We start from the raw sequence: 15,026 nt of genomic DNA on the forward strand, positions 1-15,026 counted from the left end.
TTGATGCAACTCTCTAGGCTAATCTATCTGTACGAACCTTTTCATCTCTGAATGACCACTGCATCCTTCATCCAGTTGAATCTTTTCGCTGAACTCATGCTTCTCATCTCTTAAAAGCAATTCACTATTATCTTACAGAAGTTAGCCACACTGTATGCCGTACCACATGTCGAGAACATCAAATATAGTTAATTTTTATGTCTTTATTGCAGTTATTAACCACTGTATCATATGAGAGGAAGTTAATTTCGGTCAGTGATGACTATCTTCAAGAGCTAAGTACAAACGCTGGTTCTGCAACACATTTCGTATTCAGGTTTTGAAGATGGTCCCTCCAGACCGAAATTAAGTACCTTTCGTATAATATTCTGTTTCGTAACTGGAATAAAGACACTTTCCGGGTTCACTGTGAATTTTGCTGCGACTACGTCGCAACTCGCGGATGTTTCCATTTATTAAAGTGGACCGGCAAATATTTCCTTATGTTTTTAGTTGTTAGTCAACAGTTGTGTAAGTTTGGGATATCTAATTAAGGTCTGGATGAAGAGTCCCGCAGTTTTTTCCTCTGCATAGTTAGCCACATGACACACAGTGGATCTCTGTTGGTTTTCGCTCCGATGCTGTGTATCAAAGATATTGCAACCAAGTGCTAGAAATAGCAGTTGGTTTTCCATTAACTGAACTGCACTGACGCAGGTACTCTGTGAGGCAGCGGTAAGTCCACCAGCAGCAGGCAGGGCAGATTTATGGCCTGCGTCGCCTGGACAGCTGTGGTGTTATCTGGCCTGTCGCACGACATGAGTGCGTGTCTGCGTTATGTCCAGGAGGTGCCGGCAGCCCCTGCTAGCTCTCTGCTATTGGCAGTCAAGTCAACGCCACGCCACCAGTAGCAGACGTTGTACCAGCACGTCTTTCTTTCCCTATATTTCAGATTCAATTCGATTCAGACCTTCTTGTTGGATATCTATTTCAGAACTTTGAACACTGTAGGTGATCCTGTAACTGTTCCTCGCGATATACTGTGTGTTAGGGGTGTAAGTGCAACTGCTGTGATCATCGGTACCTTAATATGAACCTACTTCAGTGTGTTAGTTGTTTTTCCTCTGTCTCCAATAGTCTTACTGCATACACGAGATACAATTTATTACCTGATGTTTTCTGCACTTTTATAACTGCACCACTAAGTGGATTACGCCTGTCATTATAGACTAAACCTTTTTTGTCTACACTTCAACATCTGGCGTGCTGTCCACAGGAAAATAAGTAGCTTTTTCTTGCTCAGCCGGACGTTGTGACCGAGCGGTTCTAGGCGCTTCAGTCCGGAGCCGCGCAAAGGCACTACGCCATCTGCCTAGTAAGCAGACTTTGTACAAATTTTCATGCGTCGCTTCAGACTGCATGTATACATCATCGACGGTAAATGGGTTAAGAGAGAAATCTGGCGAAATGGATAGTGTTTTGAAAAAAATGGTTTTAATGTGAGCATCAACAAAAACGAAAAGAGGGTAATGGAATGTAGTCGAATCAAATCAGGCATTGCTGAAGTGTTAGAAAATAAAAGAAATAGACGATTTTTTGATTGTGGCAGCAACGAAAGTGACAATGAAGGAAGCACAGGTGTTATTAAATGTAGACAGGCAATAAAAAGAAAAAAAACATTTCCGAAAAAGAGAAAATTGTTGACGCCAATCGTAAATTTTAAAGTTAGGGAGTCTTTTATTAAGGTACTTGTCTAGAGTGTAGTCTTGTACAGAAGTCAGACGTGAACGATAAACAGTCTATAGAAGAAAAGAAGCTATTCAAACACAGTGCAATAGATCGCTGAATGTGATGAGGAAGGTTCTGAATTGGACGTGACAAAAAAGAAACTTGTCGCACAACTTGGCTAAAGCAAGAGATTAACTGCGATCACGTATCGTGAGACATCAAGAAACAGTAACATTGGTAAGTGTGGAGCGTGAAAATTGTAGAGGGAGGCCAAGGAGTGATTATAGCTAGCAGGTTGAGGTGGACGTAGTTTGCAGTATTTATAAAGAGACGAAGAGGCTTGCTCACAACAGTCTAGCACAGAGAGCTGCATTAACACCCGTGTATGTATATTTTCGGTAGAAATTGTACGTAAAGTAATGGAAATTTCACCACACTGAAATCACATGTGCGACGATGACATGTCGCAATATGGGTTCGAATGTAGTAGGGTGTAACAGTGTGAACCTATACATTCATGTACCTATGTGTACCTATGTGTTGGAGACCTACTTGTGAGTAGTGTGAAATCTGTAGCGGAGAACAGGCAAGGCTAATGCGACAAGGGAAGTGTCACAAAGAGGGAAGCAATACTGAAACTGTCTGGAAGTTGTGGAGGGGAGTAGTATATGGTAGGAACATAGAGGGGACATCAGTTTCGTTCGATGTTGACATGATATTCCAGTACAGTTAGAGAACCTCTGCAATGTTGTGCAAGTTTAGTGGGCTGAGGTATGAACATGAATTTGGATTGAGGGAGGCGTGCTGGGAACTGTTGTTCACAGCACCCGTAGTACTAACTGACTAACGCTGTTAGAATGCCATAAATGACGACAGTTTTTAAAATGTCATTACGATGCAGCCAACCAGCCCTTCTTTGGAGTCCATTCTATGTCGAAAATAGGCACACGTTGGTTACATTTGTGTATTGTTCGAATGCTAGGAAGTGTGCTGTATAATCCACATGCGAGAATTTTTCTTCAGCCTATATATCTATATCGTAATACAAATATGTCGTACACTGCTGGGTAACGGCTTTCTCTAAAATCTTCCATGCATTAAAGTTTTCAGGTAATCGCAAACCATATTGCTCGTCCGTGTATGCAAGATATCAGAAGTGGGCTTTTGCATGTGACGAAATCTTTCATCAATAAAAGAGATATACTAGTAGTCAAATACAGGCACAGTACTTAAGAAGTTTCTCAATGCGTACATCTGCACAGCACAGTAAACCTATGCAATGTGACTTTATAAGAATACATAAAAAAAGAAAACAAATCTAAAAAAACAAACGAAGAGGTACTAGAAAGAATCGACAAAGAAATAATGTTGTGAAATGTAGTTAAGGAAGGGTCAGGTCAGTAACACTGCTGTCACGGAATACAGGAACAGTTAATTTGGAGCCGTAAGAACAGTAAAGGGGACGAATTATTGGGACAGTCAAAGAGTATAATCTGCTAAAGAAATGACGGAAGGAAGTTCTACACAAGCAGAGCATCGCCAGTGTGATATACTGCAGGAATGACACTGTCGCTATCACCTCCAACCACTGAATTAAAGAAATTCATTCAATACAAGGTTTATTCTACATAATAATCTTCAGGTGCAAGAGTTGGAATAATATATGGTTATGGAAATAGGATTCCGCCTAGGGCAAACACAAATTCTTCTTATTTAACAGCCAAACATGTTTCAGTGAAGTTTCACCATCGTCAGGGGTTCATTTATTTTTTTAGTATCGTGTACTGATTCTTGTGTCGCTGTCTGACATTTTGCAGTGTAGCTGATTTTCAGTTCCAGTACGGCATTTTTTTAATTCCTCTTTTTTAGGCTGCTGAAGAGTATGTAAACTGTGCTTACAAACAAACACTGGCACTATTTATCAGATAATCAAGTATTCAGTTATCATTGAATATCTGACAGACAATAACAGTGCGTATTAGAAAGCACAGTTTACATATACTCTAGAGGCATGAAGAAAAGGAATAAACAAAAAATGACGTGTTCTACGAGCACGAATTAAAAAAAGCCTTCATTCACGAATTTTCGTGTTTATTGAATACAAGGTTCATTTCGGAGACTGTGGGCTCGTCATCAGATGTAAATCGTCTTAACCAATGATTTATTTTTGCTCTTGAATTAGGTGAAATGCGTGTTCCTGTCATGAAAAAGTTGGATGTTAGGTTATGAATTTCGTGAGACAAATGTGCGAAACACGGAAAATAAGAAAGTGTGAACTTAACACAGGATTTAAAAGTAGCGTTTTTAACTTGTTAACACCATCATACATTGGTTTCTCTATTCTGTTCGTGCATATCACTTTACTCAAGAGGCACATTTGTAGACATTTTTGTAAACACCTCACAGGTGTTGTTCAGCACAGTGTGATAAAATGCTAATTTATTCGTAGTGCCAGAGATCGAATTATTGAACAACCAACAAGTGTAAAGATAAATCATGTATTAAGACGATTTACACCTGATGATGGACCCACAGGGTGCGAAATGCATCGTGTATTCAATAACGAAAATTTGTGACTGAAAGTGTTTATAGGTTCATACTTCCAGCATCATCCTTACAGTCACATTAGCAGCTGAAAAATATGGATTAAAATGAAGAAAACGTTAAATACTGGAATAAAGTATCAGCTGTACTGCGAATATCAGATAGCCACACAAACTTCAGTATATGATGCAAAGAAAATAAATGAAACTAATGACGATGATGAAACTTACCGAAACATGTTTAAATGTTAAACAAAAAAGATTTTGTGGTTGCTCAAGGCAGAACCGTATTTCCATTATTACTTATTAAGAAACGAACACTGACGAAATTAAGCAGATGTGAAATCGAATTTAATAAATAATAAAGTTATTTAATTCAACAGCTGAAGTTGTCAGTCACATTTTCATTCCTGAAAATAATGAAGGATGTTCTGTGTATGTTGAGATGGGAATAATAGTCTGAGATATGGAATTCCATGACTCCAGTCGAAATTCTGCTGACGGAGAAGAAAAAAAAAGAAAGAGTATTATTTGTGACACACTATCGCTATGTACATTTGTACAACTGTTGAAGGCGTAGACAAGACGAAAAGAGGGGGCTTCATTGAGTGCACGTTCAGTTGTCATTATAACAATTATGCTTTTGATTATGTACTGTTTAATGAGACCATCAACGGTTCGAACGTTTAAAATTACTTTTTTATTACTTACGTTTTTTGGCTTCTACATTATTTGCAAGCGCCGTTCAACGTGGTATCTCAGGGGAAATGGTCAAATGGTCGCTTTCACGGAAATAAGCGGGAAAATCATTCAAAACCAAAATATCTAGTAAACATGGGCTCTAAAAAGCGCACCAGTATCTTAATAGCTATGAGCTCGCCCCAATAGGAGACTGGTCCTTCTTAACCGTAAAGTATGTCTTTCCAGATTGTAACTTATATGTGCACCAAATTTGATCATCTTCAATACTGTGAAACAAATCTATTCTACTGCAATCTGTTTGCTTAACATATTTTGAGAGGCGCTAGTATGGACCAAAACAAGGAAAAATGTCCAGTAAACATGAGATGTAAAGTGCACACTTTAAGAGCTATGAGCACTTGTTCATCGTCGCTACTGTCAAACACATCCCTTCTACTGAACAAATGCTCATAGCTCCTAAGGTATGCATTTTAGAAGAGATGTTTCCTGGGCAACTTTTTCTTGTTTTGTTCCATACTAACTTCTCGCACAATTTGGAATGCAAAAAAAGCGTGCTCTAGAAGAAATCTGTTTCACATTATCGAGGATGAAGTGCTCACAACTCTTAAGGCACACATTTTAGAACGCTTGTTTAATGGATTTTTTTTTGCTTCGAGTGACCTTTCCTTGTCGTATCATTAAATATTGACTGTTGCTTCTGGGACAGTCTATATATACACACTGCAGTTTATTGTCACACAGTATTTTCCCGTCTGCATGTTTTTTATATAGCCACATTCATCTAGGTATTTGCGTCAATTTTTGTTAATGCTTGTAGTAACTATTTCTATTAATAATTTGTGCGTTACGGGGGTGAAGAAGAGAGATCTGTTGTTTTCGTTCCGGCCACGGTGGTCTCGTGGTTCTAGGCGCTCAGCCCGGAACCGCGGGACTGCTACGGTCGCAGGTTCGAATCCTGCCTCGGGCATGGATGTGTGTGATGTCCTTAGGTTAGTTAGGTTTAAGTAGTTCTAAGTTCTAGGGGACTGATGACCACAGATGTTAAGTCCCATAGTGCTCAGAGCCATTTGAACCATTTTTGTTGCTGTTTTCGTGTTTTGTCAGCTATTATTACTGATAATATATTTCTCGAAAACTTGAGAGATTTTGAGTATATTGCCTCCAGCTCAGACCTTGGATCGTATTATACAGATTTATTTACGTAAACTTACCTGAAGTGACAGATTTTTTACAAAGGTCAGGATCTCCTCACTTCTACGTGCAATGTGTCGGGAAAAGTTCCGATTGAAGATTTTGAAGAAGGTAGAGACGAACAGAGATTAATGGAAATTGTTTTGCAAAAAGAAAGTGTATGATGTATCACAGTGCTTTCATAATCCCTATCTGTGGATCTAAATACTACAAATCGAGGATAAGGAAGCTTCTAAAACTTGCCGATATTTCAGAGGGTCATCATCTGCAACGGGTATCCTCCTGCGCCCTGTCTTCAGAAAGTCACTGGCCTTGAACCTCTCCGCCCATCTTGTCTCTTCTGCGCCTACCGCAGTCTTCCCGTCTTCCGGCGGTAATTGAAGAAGGCTTGCGGCCAGCTGGCAGACTGCGCTGCTGCCACCTGCCAGTGCAAATAGGTACCTGTCTCCGCCCGCAGCCTTAGAAGCCGCAAGGCGCCTGCAACAGAAGCCACGATATTTATTATGGCAATGTTAGCACTAATGGCGCCAAATAATTCAGTAGTAAAGTTCACACACTGCGAATCTTGTCTTTCTGTTTCGTCTGCTGCCTTGTTGCCATCTGTTTTAATGCTGTGTCCTGTTTCAGAAGAGGATTTATCTCGTTATTCTCACGTCCCTACCCCCTGTCATTCGGTGCAGTAGTCGAAAGAGGTCATCGCTTCACGTGGTCATTTTTTGCTCTTCGTATCAGCGCGCTGACAGACAGAAGCCATGAAAGCTCTCTGTGGGGCTCGTTTTTCTTGTTTGTCAGCTGAAAACGAGCTCAGTAGGAGAGCTATACCATGTTTGCTCATCAGCTCCGGGCTCTGCCTTGGCGCTTACTTATCTTTCAAACGTGCGTGCATTTGTGTGTATGTGTGTGTGTGTGTGTGTGTGTGTAAGGCAAGCCATACTTCTTTTTATTTGTGTTCTCCTTTATAATGCGATGACTGTGTTTTTCGAGACAGTGTTGGCTGCGAATCGGATTTACGTGGCAAGCAGATGTATCCGTTTCCCTTCGTTTTAAAGGTGATTTTTATAAAACAGTAACTGAGAAATCCGGCGTTGTCCATGTTCTCCATCTTCCTATATCTGCCCATCTCCTTTCCAGACTTGCGTCCGACCATCCTGATTTAGATTTTTCTTCATTGCCGTAAATCATTTCAGGAAAACGCGGTTTGGTTCCTTTGAAAGGACACAGCCACTTTCCTTTGCCTTGCTTCCTTAATATCCGAGCTTGTACTCCGTCTCTAATGATCTAGTTGTCGACGAGACGTTAAACGCTCCATCTTCTCTCCTTTCCCCTCTCCCCACCCATCTCCTATGGCTCTGTCTCTCTGTCCATATCCTTCTTCATCCTCTTTTTATCCATCTCATCATGCCCCCACCTCTCTCAGCCCATCCCCTTTATCCATCTGTCTTCCCTCCCCTCTGTTCATCCCACTGCTCTGTCCATCACCTCAACCCTTCCCTCTCTCAGTCCACGTCCCCCCCCCCCCTTGTCCACCTCCTCCATTCCTGCTGTCTGTTCGTCTTCTCCTGCCCCCCTCTCTATCCATTTCCTTTTCACCTCACTCCGCCCATCTTTTCCTCCCCAACCTCTCTTCGTTTCCAACCCTTTTCCCATCTATCTCCCCCTCTCCTATCACTCTGTCCATCTCCTTCTCTTCCTTTTCTTTGACTTTTTCCTCTTCCCCTTCTCTGCTCATCTCCTCCTCCAAAATATCTGTGCCTATTTGTTCCTCTCCCTGTTTCTGTCCATCTCCTCCCCTGTCTCTGTACATCTCTTTCTCACCCCTCTCCCTATCCATTCCCCCCTCCCCTACCTTTGGCCATTTCCTCCTCCTCCTGCTGCGCCTATCTCCTCCTTTCCCCTCGCTTTCTGTCCATCTCATCGTACACTCTTCTCTCTCCACGTTATAACATTCCCACAAATAGGAGGCTGGTCGTTCTTACCCCTGACTAACTAAAATGTGCACAAAATTTGATTGAAATCGTCTCAGATGTTTAGGTTTAGCTCTTTACCCATGGCTTCGTTCACATTCACATAATTCAAATATATTTCACACATATTTAACATATTTCACGCGTATTTGTACACACATTTCACCTGTATGCCTATCGAATTTCGCCCTGCAGCTTCATTTCTACGCAGCTTAATGTTTATGAGGCCATATCTCCTGAACTATGCGCTGTACATTGATATAATTTTGCAGCTACATGCAGTGGTACATTTACCTACTGTCTGCTAAATGTGTTATAAATATAATTATTACTGAAAAAATAATAAATTAGAAAGTCATGCATCATATGGCAGTTTCTCATGCATCCCATGTATGACATCGTACCTCCTTAACTATGTGTCGTACCTTGGTATATTTTTCTAGGTACTTTTGGCAGCACATGTGGATGATGTCTGTGAAATGTGTTGCGAATAGAGTTAATAGCAAGGAAGTTATAAATTTAAACGTCTTGCATGACACGATAGTTTTTCAGTAGTTCAATGTTTATGTCGCATCTCCTGAACTTAGAGTCTTACAAAGACGTAATTTTTCTGGTACAATCAGTGGTATATTGAAATACTGTCTGCACAACGTGTCACGAATACTGTTATTAGGAAAGTGGAATAAGTTAAACCGTCATCTTCACGTGGCAGTTTTAGCGCATGAACAGCGAAAATATAGCAAATGGCAAACCTTCTTCCTTTCACAAATTTGTGGTGGTCATAAAAGAAAGGAATTTTCGTAAGGATTCGACACTATGTGTAAAGTTTGTTGCAAGTTTCCAAATGCTCTCATTCTCAAATACTGGTTAATGTAAGTATGAGCATTCTCGCGCCGCGAGTCACACTGCGTTTTCACCCCCACCTCCACCCCCCTGATAGGTAGTTCGTTCTTACCCTTACAGTGACTCTTTCCAAACAGAAAGTGATATATGTGCCAAGTTTGGTTGAAATCGGTCAATTGGCTTAGGAAGAGATGTGGAACGTACATGCACAGATACAAGTCATACGTACATCCATTTTTATAATTTGTGTAAATGCCAGCAGCTGTAAAAGTCACATTTGTGCTTCGGTGTAAACAATGTATTTTTCCAGCCATTAGGATCTGCAGTTGTCTTTCTTTCTAATTGAAGATCGCTTGGTCGTCTTCCACAGTTTCACATAACGGTCCTGTGTCCATAATGACTTCCTAGGAGGCATACGAGCGCCTATGATGTCATTATTTGCAGCATCTGTGAGCATTTAACTAATGCGACGTATCACAAGGAACTAAAGGTGTGACACGAAGTCACACGGGAGGGCTGCGGCCATGACGTAAACTTGAGGAAATTTACGCCACTGCTGAATAGGTTGCTAGATTAAATGGTCTCTTGTTTTTCGAAAATATTTATTGACGCGTTTCGGGTCCGCCTGAATACTATTAACTACAGCAGAGTACTGACGTGATGGATGACACATGTGACTTTATAATTGGTTTGAAAATTTTTCTTTTTGATTTTCTGGTGGTGCGGTGTGCCCAAAACGCGTCAGAAAATAAGAATTTTTGAACAGAAAGAGACCACTTATTCTAGTGGCCTTTTCAGCGATGGTGTAATCTTAATAAAATATCACAAGGAAACTTGTAGCTGTTGTTTTAAACTTATTTGTTTACTCGTCTGGAATCAGAAAATCAGATACTTATCTTATAGGTAACAGAAACAATTTAAATAGATCAAAAAGAAAGATCCAGTCTTTTACGTCCCTTTTCAGTCTATAGAAGACGTACAGCAAGAGGTATTATGTGGGTAGCACAATCGTTGATTCATAAGATGTCATTTGTAGAACCCCCACTGTTCGGGATGGTCTTCTGTCGTCGACCCACTTGTGTCTCGCTACGTTCAACGCAACTTTATTTTTCTAATGAGGTTCAAGTCGTTCATGTTTCTGTTTGGGTTTAGCACAAGATTAGTGTCCCTAGATTTTGATGTGTTCCAGACCTTACTCCATTTCTCTCCGGCGTTAACGTGCTTTAGCTGTGTATCACTGCAGGCATGGAGGTTGTTAGTGCCATTAAGACCATTATGAAAGAAAAGATCTGAGGTTCTACATCATCTTGTTATTCTTCGCTGTATTTAGGATTCAGACATTCAGGGCAATTACCGTACGTGCACCCTGTGTAGGTCAGGAAAGGCTGTCACATTCCTAACTACGATTCCCTGTTCCTTTTTCCCAGCGCACTGGGACGATAAGAAGAAGCTTCTAAAACGGCTCAACCAGCTCTCATACCTAGGAAATGAAGTTTTAAAAAAAATCTGAATTCTGACAAGATACCACCCTTTTCTTAATTATCTACTGCATATTTTATGATCGTGATCTTCCACTGTCTCTTTTTTGTTAAATCTTTCTCTACTACAGTTTTATGGCACGTTTCGTAATCGGGATGCGGCCTGATCTCTATGATCTTTCTATCTTAAGTTTGCTGATTCTCAGAAACGATGATAGGGCCGCAGGGATGTTGCACTACAATTTCCTTTCTTTAACGGTCTCGTTTCGACAGCGTTATTGTCATCTGGCCTACTTAGCTGAGTCCTATGCGCTGAATATGGCGTCGTTTGTAATCGCGTAGTGTAAATTAATAATGTTTAATATTACGTCGCACGTAATAACAAATCAGAAAACTAAACTCCGCCGGAACAGGCCATGAAAGCTCAACGGAACCGACCGGCCGCCATATCATCCTCGTACCATAGGCTTAACCGGATGCGGATATGGAGGGGCATGTGATTAGCCCACTGCTGTCCGGGTCGTATGCCAGTTTCCGAGACCGGAGCCGCTACTTCTCAATCAAGTAGCTCCTCAGTTTCCCACACAAGAGCTGAGTGCACCCCGCTTGCCAACAGCGCTCGGCATACCTGATGGTCACCCATTCAAGTGCTAGCCCAGCCCGTCGGCGTTTAACTTCGGTGATCGGACAAGGCCGTTGGCGTAATAATAAATGGCACGCCACATGTAACCAGTGTGACTTAATTACGCTGACCAGATGCTGATACTACCTGACAACTAGTCGTAAATAAAGTTAAGCCATAGAATAGCTTCCTAACAGTCTCTATTTTCGATCTCAAACTCTTTTTTGCCTTTCACGGTTTTCTTGTGTTTTGAACCTCTGTGTGCTCGGTTTCTGAACTTCTGAACTTACGTGTATGCACACTTTAAGTTGGATTCATGTTCGTTGACATCTGACAGCGAGCGGGCTGGACTCATCCCGCCGATAGTACATCAATGTGAGACGTCTGTTCTGGCATTGTCAGCTGCCCCTCTGTAGCCACTTCCGCTGGGAACAGCATTGTGCCTACCGATAATGAAGTACGAAACGATTCCTCAAGCCAAAATGTCGCCATTTAAAGAAAAAGAACGTAGCTCCGACGGTAAACAAAATCAGTTACAGGTTATTGATGTTACAGAGATCTAAATCAAAAACGAATTTCAATTTTTTTCCTTTTTTTTGTCGGAGTTCTTTTTTTTTCATCAGTCTACTGATTGGTTTGATGCGGCCCGCTACGAATTCCTTTCCTGTGCTAACCTCTTCATCTCAGAGTAGCACTTGCAACCTACGTCCTTAATTATTTACTTGACGTATTCCAAATCTCTGTCTTCCTCTACAGTTTTTGCCCTCTACAGCTCCCTCTAGTACCATGGAAGTCATTCCCTCATGTCTTAGCAGATGTCCTATCATCCTGTCCCTTCTCCTTATCAGTGTTTTCCACATATTCCTTTCCTCTCCGATTCTGCGTAGAACCTCCTCATTCCTTACCTTATCAGTCCACCTAATTTTCAACATTCGTCTATTGCACCACATCTCAAATGCTTCGATTCTCTTCTGTTCCTGTTTTCCCACAGTCCATGTTTCACTACCATACAATGCTGTACTCCAGAAGTACATCCTCATAAATTTCTTCCTCAAATTAAGGCCGGTATTTGATATTAGTAGACTTCTCTTGGCCAGAAATGCCTTTTTTGCCATAGCGAGTCTGCTTTTGATGTCCTCCTTGCTCCGACCGTCATTGGTTATTTTACTACCTAGGTAGCAGAATTCCTTAACTTCATTGACTTCGTGACCATCAATCCTGATGTTAAGTTTCTCGTTGTTCTCATTTCTACTACGTCTCATTACCTTCGTCTTTCCCTGATTTACTCTCAGACCATACTGTGTACTCATTATACTGTTCATTCCGTTCAGCAGATCATTTAATTCTTCTTCACTTTCACTCAGGATAACAATGTCATCAGCGAATCGTATCATTGATATCCTTTCACCTTGTATTTTAATTCCACTCCTGAACCTTTCTTTTATTTCAATCATTGCTTCCTCGATGTACAGATTGAAGAGTAGGGGCGAAAGGCTACAGCCTTGTCTTACACCCTTCTTAATACGAGCACTTCGTTATTGATCGTCCACTCTTATTATTCCCTCTTGGTTGGTGTACATATTGTATATGACCCGTCTCTCCCTATAGCTTACCCCTACTTTTTTCAGAATCTCGAACAGCTTGCACCATTTTATATTGTCGAACGCTTTTTCCAGGTCGACAAATCCTATGACAGTGTCTTGATTTTTCTTTAGCCTTTGAAACGTCCCCTTAGAAAAATTATACATGACTGTGCTTAAACTGCCACACAATATTTTTTTTTTTAGCGCAACGAAATCTGACTTTCAAAAATCCCTACAAAAGAATGGCCCTGACTAACATTAACCTATACCTTTCACAAATCACTTACCTCACAAAAATCTTCGTTACTCGAACTACTGCAATACAGCGAGCACCACTACTGCCAGCTAAATAAAAGATTCAAACAACTGAAGGCACTAACTACTGATAGGCATAGTTAGCAAATGAAAGATTTTGATAGAGAACAAACAATGTATTTACCTCAATAGTGTTCAAAAGTCATAATGTATATAGCAGTTCATGATATCCAGTATTACAAATTTCAAAACTCCGCCATCTCTCTCCCCACATCCACCACTGCTGGCGGCTCACCTCCAACTGCGCAACGCTATGCGCTGTTCACCTCCAGCTGCCCAACACTACAATGGTAAACAACAATGCAAACTAGCCACAGACTGCACACAGCACAGCCAGTGATTTTCATACAGAGCGCTACGTAACGTTGCCAATAAGAAAACATAAACAGCCTACTTACATAGCCCCCATGCTCCCCACAAAAAATTTTACAAATTGTTTTGGGAAGTGGCCAATAATGATTTGATAAAGTTTTTCATAATTACAATAACAAAGATATCAAATGCACACACTTATTGATACAATGTTGGTCAAAAGCTTAAATTTTCTCACAGTCCATAAAGACAGCCCTGATCATTCATCACAGTAAAATTGCAGTGTTTTTCTCAAAGTCTGAGCAATAAAAGAAAATGCACACAGAAGTAGTGGATTTCCATGCAGTCTTGAAGAAGTAGTGTTGTCCTTCCAAAGGAAAGACAGTGCTGACTCTCGACATGCAGACAGGTAATGGGCCACAACAGAGCAAACCCACAGCAGAGTCATTCGAAGTTTTGAAGAATATTGGTAGGTAGGTCATCACAGAGCAGACCCACTATAGTCTTGGTAGAGAGTATGGTATTGGTGGGCCACCAAAGGTGCAGATCCACTGCAGTACTTGTAGAAATAATGATATTGATGGATCATCAAAGGTGTAGACCCACTGTAGTCCTTGTAGAGATGCCCAGCAGCCATCTGCTGCGACTGTGTAGGTGCACAATCACCATCGAAGTGTCTTGCGGACAATATAGCAAGTCCATAACCACCACTTGTGCACTCACAACGTTTTTGGAATTGTCCTTAGGACCAGCAATGCTGTTATCCAGTCCCTTGCTGAATTATTAACACACATGCAAACACTAACAGTCCCTACTTCTCACATATTGTCCATATACTATGACGAACAGAAACGTGTGCAGTGAAATGGAACTTACAAGTTAATAATATGATGAACTGGTGTCAATTACAATTTTATAACATAAGAATACAATTACAAAGGTACAAAATACATCATTAAAGAACATAACAATACAGATAACATTTGTAGTACAGGCTGTACAAAAGAATCGAAATAACATAAACATCAGTGTTACAGGAATTATGACATGAGTACATACATAAAAGATCAGAATAACTTTCAAAACATCAACTTCACGCATGAGCATTGAAACAGAACAGAATAAATAATGTATAAACATCTTTACAAAGAAAATAACATATTATCAGAAAAATTCTACAACATAACTCTTATTAGCTAAACACATTAACACAGAAAATACACAAATTCACATAGTGTAATAACACAAAAATACAGGACAGGGTTTGTTTTCAGTGTGACATTCGGTACTGCAGTCCACCCCAAAACTTCATTCCATACATCTTTCCTCTTATTTCAACATTTGTTTCCACCAAAAAAATTCTATCCAAGCATGCTTTCTGTATTTATATGTTCACACATCTCTTACCTCATTATTTATTTTTCATTATCTCTTCATCATTTATTTCCAAGAAAATCCTACCTAAACCTGTTGTCCCTAAACCTTACTGTTTTGGTTCATATCCTCTTTCAAAATTCTTTTTCGGCCAAACTATTTTCTTATAGCTTCTTAATGCATTTCTTCCAATTCATCACAACTTGTTCTCTTATATGGCCTACCCCACCTTAAGCTAACTTAAATCTACTGAGCTCAGATGGTAAACTAAGGGATGAGGCAATGCAGCAGCACAAAACAATTAACACAAACAGCAATAAAAAAATGCAAATTGGCAAAGCTTGCAGCAGTATTACAACTAATACAAGGCAATGAGCAGCAAACAAGAAAAA

This window comes from Schistocerca serialis, chromosome 6 (genome assembly GCF_023864345.2).
Source record: "Schistocerca serialis cubense isolate TAMUIC-IGC-003099 chromosome 6, iqSchSeri2.2, whole genome shotgun sequence".
NCBI classification, from domain to species: Eukaryota; Metazoa; Arthropoda; class Insecta; order Orthoptera; family Acrididae; genus Schistocerca; species Schistocerca serialis.